This window comes from Bidens hawaiensis, unplaced genomic scaffold (assembly GCF_021521415.1).
Source record: "Bidens hawaiensis isolate Kalapana, Puna unplaced genomic scaffold, B.hawaiensis_p1.1 tig00028738_1, whole genome shotgun sequence".
NCBI classification, from domain to species: Eukaryota; Viridiplantae; Streptophyta; class Magnoliopsida; order Asterales; family Asteraceae; genus Bidens; species Bidens hawaiensis.
In genome coordinates, this window is record NW_027505129.1 from 21,722 (window position 1) to 31,945 (window position 10,224).

At 35.0% G+C, this 10,224-nt stretch overlaps 1 pseudogene; it reads right to left on the reverse strand.

Moving 5' to 3' along the window:
- Positions 1–3,324: 3,324 nt before the first annotated feature.
- LOC143610920 (ethylene-responsive transcription factor ERF008 pseudogene) lies at positions 3,325–4,011 on the reverse strand (annotated as a pseudogene).
- Positions 4,012–10,224: the final 6,213 nt, after the last annotated feature.

Here is a 10,224-nt window from a genome sequence, read left to right on the forward strand (position 1 = left end):
GTAGATGTAACACATCCCCTTTGGGCAGAAGTGATACATCAAAAAATTCATTCATGTTAAGCCTTTTTATGTTTTGTAAATTTTATAACATTTAAGTGTTTACAAAACAGTTAATTAGGTAATAGAAAAAGAATGTTTAGGGGTAAGGATTTTTAAGTTTCCGGTAAAACCTTAGTTCTCGAGAATTTTAGGTTCCCGTGAATCGTCAGTTTCCGGATTTTAGCAGGCTTTCGGGTATTTGGGTGATTACATGATTTTATGGAGTTTTCGGGAAAATGTTGATTCCCGTATTAGTGAGTTTTCGGGTTTATGGGTCATGACCCAAGCCCATAAACTCTTAGAACCCATAATCTGTTTTAAGTCCATAATACATGATTTTTTTTATTTTTTTATATATTTTCTTATTTTTTATATAACCCGTAAATTGGTTTAATCCCTTAACCCATGATCTTTATTAACTAAACAAATAATTATAAGATTTGGTTCAAATCTTTTTAGTGATTAACAATTATATATGTTTCCTATTTTAAGAGGATTCAAATCTTTTAAGAAAATAATAAAACTACAAAGTTATCGAAGATTTGAAAAAATATTTCCCTAAATAATCATTAACAGATTTAATCTAGATTTTGAACCAACATATGTATAATTTTGATAATTATGATGAACACGAAGAACATCATCGAAAATTTTAACAATTAAATATACAAAAAAAACTTGGAATCGAAATCTTTAAACATGAAATTAACAGATTTCGAAAATATTAGAGTTTACTAAATATGAATTTTAGCGATTTTAAACAGTTTCATATATTGTTTTCGTAATATAACATGAAAAAAAAGAAACCAAAAAATTAGGGTTTATCAAATTTTAGTCCATGTCTTCATATTTAATTCCAAATTTAGGGAAAACATGAAGAACTGATTAATCAACATCGCTATGATACCACATGTTGATCAGTTCTTCATGTAAGTAATAATAAACATGATAAATATTAAACCTATGAACCTGTTACAACAGAGAGAGTAGTAACCGCAGCAGGGTATGATATAGTCGACATGCTTGTCATCTTGATCGAGTTCCCCTTTAGGATGTATAGTTAAGGATGGTGTTAGGGTTCTTGAGAGGAACCCGGTTTTAGGAGATAGGAGGCACACAAATTGTTATGTGTGTATGATTAGGTTATGATGTTAATATTTATCTCTCTATATATACACCCAAGGGGAAACCCGTTATAAGTTAATTATAGGTAATATGGCCCACCAACAGGAACGTGTCCCACACCTTAAATGGTTTATAAGAAGTAGCACTCCTCACTTGGGGTTCCCTTTAAAGGAGTCACACTGAAGAATTTCCCTTAATAAATGCACACGCGCTGTAGCGACCTGCCTTGACGTCACCTGAGGATGATCATCTAACCAGAGGAAAGGTGCATCTCCTGTGAGGTCCTAGAGAATCATCTTCATTGAATATAGAAATATGAAAGGATTGGAGTTAAGAATTGATTAAACTAACTAAAAACATTGAAAAAGTTGATTGCAATTTATTTCGGTTTTCAATTATCTATCATAACTCAAAAGCCTCATCTTTTTTTATAAAAAGCAAGTTCGAGACTTGTTTAGAAAACACTCTACACACCTGTAGAGCAAGAACACATATTTTTTGATAGACTTTCAAAGTACCATCATCTCTTTGTACCTTTCTATTGAGTTTCAAGTTCTAATTCGGATACTAGGTTCTGATATTTATCAAATTGTTGCACACGCTACCATACCAAGTTTTTAAAGAATTCGATATCAAGAAATTAAGGATCGGTACAGGTCGGTGCCAGTACGATACGGAGATCATCCCTATAGCAGAATAATGTTAAAAGTTACATTTGTAAATGGCCCATTCAGGCCCAGCTCATATATGAGGTGGCTGAACTAAATGGCCTAACTTGCTCTTTACTCTCGGCTAGGGGTGTTCAAAACTATATGAATCCGAATCCGTTTCCGACTATCCGTATCCGAACTATCCGAAAATTCGGATATCCAAAAATTCGGATTCGGATAGTAGTTTTCTGATTTTTCGGATATCCGAATTATCCGGTATTTTAAGTTTAATAATTTTTAATTTTATTTTATATTATTTTATTATACAAAAACCCTAATATCTTATATCAAACATCACGCCTCTCTCTCTCTCTCACTTAATAATCTGCTCCTTCTCTCTCACTAAAACAAGATCCACGTCTCTGTAAGTGACTCCGGCCATCTCGTCCCGTCGCCATCTCATCTCCCGTCGCCATCCCATCTCACAGCACCACCAGTCGCCGTCCATCATCTTCCACTCAGCCACCATCACAGGTCCCCGTCTCCATCCATTTATTCCAGTTTTGACGATTGCTTCCGAGTCTGCTTTTAGCACTGGGGGGCGGGTTCTTTATTTTTGGATGTTCGGATATCCGGAAATTTCGGATATCTGTAATTTCGGATTCGGATGGTGATTTTCACTATCCGAAAGGTTCGGATATCCGGTTTCAGATATCCGAAATTTCGGATATCCGGTTATGAACAACCCTACTCTCGGCCCTAATGGCTAATATAGTAATATGTATAAAATTAGAAGAATAATTAGTCTTAATTGAAAATGATTTTATATCCGAACATTCGAACAGCATGAGATCTTGGTGATCATCCGATCATAGATGGAACCCACAAAGAAAGTTGTGGCTTAGTGTAACTTTGTCGTGTGCCCAATTAAAAATCAATAGCCCTACAAAAATGTTTATTCTTCCTTATCCTATTTTTTTAAGTTTTTATACACCAACTACATACGCAACAAACTTTGTCGAGTCGAACTTATGTTTATGTGACAGTGAAAACCGAGTGTCCAAAAAACAACCCCTTATGCATTTATGACTTGTGAGGATGGGTTTGTATTGAAGGACAGCAAAAAACGGGAGGGTAAGACCCTATTCAATTTATTTACTTAGTTTCCGTTACTTTCAATAAGTTTAAGTTCATATTCCAAATATGCGTCTAAACTAGTTATAACGGGGTGTTTATACTATACTATTTACAAGGGTTCACCTATACCATTTACAATAACATATCCAAACAAACTACAATTGTGCGTTTAATAGTGCTGCACGTCTAAGTCACAAATGAACGAAATGTGCAAATATAACGGCACGACTAAACAATGGTGGTCAATGAATATTTAAATCTTTTTACAATGGCACATTTAAACAATCACAATAATTTGTAATTATCTACACTCACACTAAAACACATATATCACACTTTCAGTAGTTTGTACCGAAAAACAACTTAATATAGAAACCGTAATACATGTATATACCAAAATGTAAGTAACAAAAAGAACATCAACTATAGTTTATTTTCCTTGCAAACTTGTTTCATTGTTTCCAACATAAAACTAGATAATACATGAAAATAAATAAACAAAAAAGATTAAAATAATCAAGTCTTATCCACCGACCAAGACTCACCGGCTTTCCCCATCCGGATCTTCAGGCTCCGGATTCTTATTCAAGTCGGGTTTCTCCTGAAACCAACACGCCTTCAATTCCGACCGGGTTTCACCCGTACCACTGACATGCAACAACGTACAAGTCGCCTCTGCATCCACTCTGGCACCAACCTCCACAGCCTTGTTCCTAATACACGCAGCAGACATCTCCTCGCTCAACGGCCCTTCGGACACCAATAACTCCGGGAAATTGAGCCGTGCTGAGGGCCCACGAAGATAATACACGGCCGTGTCGTACGCGCGTGCAGCCGCAACCGGTGTAGAGTACGAACCTAACCATATTCTGGACCGTTTATTCGGCTCTCGGATCTCGGCTACCCATTTGCCCCACTTCCTCATCCGGATCCCCTTGTACGGACGCTCGTCGTTCTTCCGCTTTCGAGTTGAACAATTACAGTGCTCCATCGACGTTAGATTATTAGAATCAGGAGATGAAATAATAATAATAATAATAATAATAATAATAATAATAATAATAATAATTATATTTGAAAGCACCGACACCTTTTAATTTAATGTTGGGTCGGCGTGTGTATAAAGAATGAATACATTAAAAAAGGTTTAAGTGGCCGCCATGAAAAGGGTTTCTTGATTCAAGTTTGGGTCTACTGACAGATGGGAAAGAATGAAATTGGTGGGGTGTACTCTGTCTATATTTTTTAATGATCAAATCTCTTTTTATGTTTCGGTCGGTTTGCCTACGGGTCGGGTTTGAATAGATATATACATGCTGGTTGATCGTTGTGAAGGGGTTTTAAAATCCAAGTTAGTCATGCCAGTGATTCGTAGTTGATATCGGGGCTTTAACTTAAAGTCATGTTGTGATTTAAAGCTTCTTTTATCACATATCCCTTTTTAAAGCCCAACCGGTCTTACCACTTATGTAATTATTATTAAAGCTGGCTCCACCAGCCACCACTTACCCCCTTATCACTCGTTAGGGCATTGCCGGCTCCCCTTTATCGGCACGACACAGTGTGCAATGCTTTAAAGCCATGACACAGTACCACCCACAACAAGAACCTAAGCAATAAAACTTTGTAAGATATTATGTATTGTTGTCACAAGGTCGTCCCCAAGAGCTCAATATCCTTTGTGGGTCTTGCACGAGTTATAAAAATGAGCCTCAAAATATATTAAAAGAAATAAAAAAACATATAATATATAAAATATATTAGAAGAAATAAAAACTTATGGGACTTGCATAATTGCATAATACAATATACTTTACCAACTGTCATGATGATCATTAAGTTAATACATACATATACGGTGCATATACTACTGCCATGGTTACATGATACATCCATGCATATACAAGTCACTGATATGTTAAGCTACAAGGGTTAAAAATTCAGTTCCAATTTTAATACAATAAAGATAATTAGATATTGTCTGAAACACATATACGGTTTTATTAGTCCATGGTCCATTTTGTACTTCATGTAAGGTCACCCGGGGCACTGCGTGAGGGAGTTCCATCACGCGTGATGGGCTCACCCCACACTGCCGCCGTTGGTGTATCACGCAAGTGATGGTGGGGTTGAGTGATGGCCATCACGCGTGGAATTGGGTGAAAATCAAGGAAAATAGTCGTTGGGGATGAGGAGGACCATTTGATTGGGTGAAAATCAATTCCATCACACCACACCACCACCCCTAGTAAAAATCCATCACATGTGATGGATTTGGGGTTGGTGATGTGGCACAATTTAATTGGGTGGGGTGTGTGGAGAAATTGCATCACATCCACCCCCCCCCCCTCCCCCCTAATAGTTGAAGTGTTAGACGACAAGAAGCATTAGTTATGTCCTTAGCTTAATGGTATACCTAAGCAATCATTAACACCTTAACGAATCATCAACCATTTGGACTGTATTTCTTCTCTGTTATTTTTTTTCTATCATATATGTCTGTATCAGTTGGTAATCAGAGTGGTCGATTCTTAGCCCTCGACTACTGACGATAATTCTACCATGGTAGATAACCATGATTGCGACGAGTAGTCAATTGGAGTTGGAGAACTAAATTAAAGATCACATAGCTTCTTAATTTGCTGAAATTTGATGCGTTCATGGAGAAAGGCTAAGCAACCTTTCTCAGATATTCGTCAAATTTTGGATAAACTAGAGAACAATAGCGGCAGTAGATCAAGGGCATAGAGATTGCATATACACTATATATACTATTGTCATGGTTACATTCATACACGTACAACCAGATACTTTAAACCATTGCCATGTTATAGAGATTACCTACAAAGTTCAAACATGCAATTCCAAACGAACACAATGATGAAGATGATTAGATACTGCCTAAACTTATACGTACATACAATGCCAATAAACATATATATACAGTGCTAATAAGCATCTTTAAAGAGATACTTGATTGTGATGTTACTTACAACAATGGATCATTTTTACAAACTAAAGCCATTGCAAGGAATGAAACTTGTCTCAGATGCAACCAAAGTGAGGTCTATAGCTCAAATAGGCTCTCTCACCCACCTGACAAATCTATTGGGTTGGGCTTTCCTATTTGAGCTGTAACATAATGCTGATGAAGCAACGGCGATGATATTTATGTTCAACCGACAAACCAAAGAACACAAATTATTGAAGTGTCGTTTGAAATGTCAAACGTACACCCACACTTAATATTAGGTTTTCCATTAAATATTAAATCGAGTTCGGATTACCAGATTCTTATTGGGTTTTGTTAGTTGGACCAACCATTCTGGGAATCCGATTCAATAGCAATTCTTGGACCAAGGACCATTTTAATCAAGGATGTTTTGGGTCGGTTCATTGGGTTTTTCGGCCTGGCCAAGGGATGTTCAACTACCATTCCTAAAAATCAACCACAATTTATTTGATAGAATCATGTGTCATTTAATTTAATTAATCTATATACGGCTTGATAATATCTTATTGTAAAATATAAACCAAAGTCGACCATATATTTATGTTATAACTAGGTTAGAGTCTGTGTCACACACGGTTGAAAATATAAAAATAACAAAATAAGAACATGCAAAAGATGATACTTAAATTTTTCAAACTCGATTCATAGTTTCAAATCCATATATTAACCCTTTCTTTTATATACAATTTTGTTAACTATTAGTTTTTTATCTCATTTTCTTTTCATATTATCTCATTGTTGTTAAAAAGTTATGTTTGACTTTTAAAGGTCAACTTCTTTTTTTATAGATAGAAGAAAGAAATGGTTTTATAAATGTATCAAGCAAGATCAAGGGAGTTGACCATTAGATTTGTGGTGTGCAAATGCTAAATGGAATAAAAGTTCGTTGGGGCCTTTTTGTAATTTGATTTTCACTTGGTATGGGATTAAGTCTCATTACTGAACACCTGATAAAGAGTATCCGAAATATAACAATAGTATAGCTATAAAGCAGTTTGTTAATACAAGACATTACACAAGTTATAAACACATAAGGAAAGTTAAATAACCAAAAACTCTTATTTGAGGTCAATAGTTGTGTATTTTAAACTTCAATTTGATACAATGTTTATATAGTTTCTAAAAATGTATGATTACTGCAGATAAGAACAATGCAGCAGAAGATAAAGCAATGGTTTTATAATTGCATGTAGATTAATATAAATTTTGATTTTTCAAATAGTAGAATTTGCCAAAAAAGTCAAAGTTGCTCATAATAACTATTAAGTTTAGAATTTGAATAATCCTTCACTGGGTCAAGGTGTTCTAGAATTAAACAATAAGATTCAATTACAAATTAAACAATAACTTTTTTTGCTATACACACGAAAAAATCATAGACTATTAAGCAACTCTGCACTCGCACTCTACATCAACACCAAATTTTTACCTGCACACACGAAATTAAGGAAAAACTTATGAAGAGGAAAAGAACTGAAGACGAATTGAAATACAACATAAGTTTAAAAAAATTAGGAGAGTAGAAACAAAATGGCCATAACTTTCATACTATGAATGGTGAAATGTGTACCTTAGGTGTAGGTTCTATCCTAAATATCATTATACTATTTCGAATTACAACACTTAGGCTAAGGGGTGTGGGGGGCTCTAATGGAGGCGCGAGTGGGGGCTCCAGCCAATAATATTGTGACGTGTGGCAGAGAGAGAAACAGGATAAGATGGGTGTTAGAGCCCCCGTTGGAGCCCCTGGCCCTGGTGTGGAGGGGCTCCAGCAGGGGCTCCAGCGGATTTTTTTTTTATTTTTTTATAAATAAAAAATACCCCCACCTTTGAAAGAAGGTTTCCGACCAACCGGCACTTTTTCCGATGAACCGATATGAAACCCAACAACAAAACAATACCCTTGATTTACCATCTTCACTCCATAACCCACCCCGCCACCTTTGAAAGAAAGTTTCCGACCAACCTGCACTTTTTCCGATGAACCGATATGAAACCCAACAACAAAACAATACCCTTTCCGACCAATCTGCACTTTTTCCGATGAACCGGTTGTTAATCTCATATTGATCGTGTTAGTTCGATCACATAGTTACGTTCAAAATCTGTCGTAGCAGTTTTCCGACCAACCTGCACTTTTCCAACGGCTAGATCACACTTTCCCATGCACCTTTACGCCCATCCTCACCCGCGAACCACCTTGCGCCTGCTTTGTTTTTCGTGCTCGCGCCCCTCTCGCGCCCCGGTGGTGTGGTGCTAGCGCCTGGGGGCGCGAGCGGAGGGGCTCTCGCGCCCCCGGTGAAGCCCCACACCCCTGAGCCTTACAAATTGAACAATGATTGAACACTTAAAGTAGCAACCTATTTATGATTATAAGATAGAAACATAAGTGCAAAATGCCAATTATAAAAAAAACTCTAGTACATAAGGCTTACAAAAGGATTAACAACCAATCTGGATCAGGATATGCAATAAATTACCTCCAATAAAAAAAATTAGGATTATTCCCTCCACTTCCTTGTCTATACCTAGCTTTGATTAACTGCGACTATTAAAACCTCATTATAATCCCTTTAAAATTATGTATCCTAATGAAGATTACAATTAATATGAGTGTTATTAGTGATGCATTTTATGATATTTGCCAGACTTTCCTTATTCTTTCCTCTCTCTAAGTATGGGAATATTCAAGTTTTGTGAGTCAGTATATCATATTGTGTGGTAAATAAGTCTCGTGTCAATGCCTATAAATATTTGGAAATGACGAGTAAAAGTTAACATAAATACCAAGTTTTTATACGGTCCCATTTTAGTTCTTTGTGGCAGTAATGGTACATCTACCCTAGAACATAATATTCTCAAGTGAGACCGACTTGGTTAGCTTTGGAGACTAGGTGTATTGGGGAGTATTTGTGCTTAGCAGTTGGTTTTAAACCTATTAGTGAAGTAATATATCATCATATGGAGATGGAAATTTACATCTCATCAAAAGCAATTAGCAATTGACTATAACTATTCAACTAAGTTGCTTTATTTGAAAATGAACTACCGGATGTTCAACATATAAAGTGCATTTGGTTAGTAACTTCTGGTTACTTACCATATTTGTTATTATGTGATTTATTATGTACTACATATTATCGTCGATAAATATTTTGTTTTCTAATATGATCTTTTGGCCATATTAGTTGGCATAACATGAAAATTCTGAATATCATTTTTTTTTCACGATTTTAATGTGATAACTGTTTATATGACTATATTTGAAACTTAGTAAGTTTCTTCAATATTTTCTAGAATATAAGACATTATATTTATAGACCATGATCACACACGTACTTTGCACCGATCATTATATTATCACATTCACTTCAAGGAATTGATTACAAACCATGAAAGTTAATTTGAATGATAGCATCACTACAATTTCCTTAATTATGTACATGATCACGACCTTCACATTGATCATTATATCATCACATTCACTTTAGGGAATGGGTTAGCATCAAACAACTTTTATGGTGGACGTTTCAAACCTCGTATATTCTTTATCAATCTTGCTAGTTCAAGAGCAGATTTAAGGTTTGACAATGAAAATTGTTGTATCGAAACCTTTTTTTATGAATAGACTCATCACTTTATATAAATAAAAAAATATATGATCGAGTCATTAAGATTTACCGGTTTAAAAATCTTACAAGCTTACATATGTTTATAATGAGTTTTAGGAAGTCTCACATTTCGAGGGTCAAGCCTTGACCTCAATTTCTTTTTTCAAATAAGTAGGCTTTTTAGGTATGCAACTTTTATTTAAATTTCTTATGTATCATCCATAAATATTAATAACACTTAAACAAATCTATATAACACCAAAATAATAATGATCCATAAATTCACATTGGTGATATATATCAAGCCATTAAACCAAAATTGTCTTAAAAAATCTTAAAACATCATGAAATAAACGTCTTCATAACATACAATATATGAAAATATTATATATGATGTTAAAAGATTCATGTGAAGCCATAAAATGAAAAAGAAAAAAAATGCTCATAAATGGTCTTGAAACATCATATAATAAATTATTTTACAAACCATGAATTAAAATAGCATAAATGGTGTTGAAAGTTATCTTTTAATATTGTTAGAACTCATAATTTTAAAAATATATTTTTTATAACGATAACTTTATTGTATTTAGGATACTGCACACTTCAAATTTGGAGAGTCCCGTTACCCGACTCTTGCCAGACTACG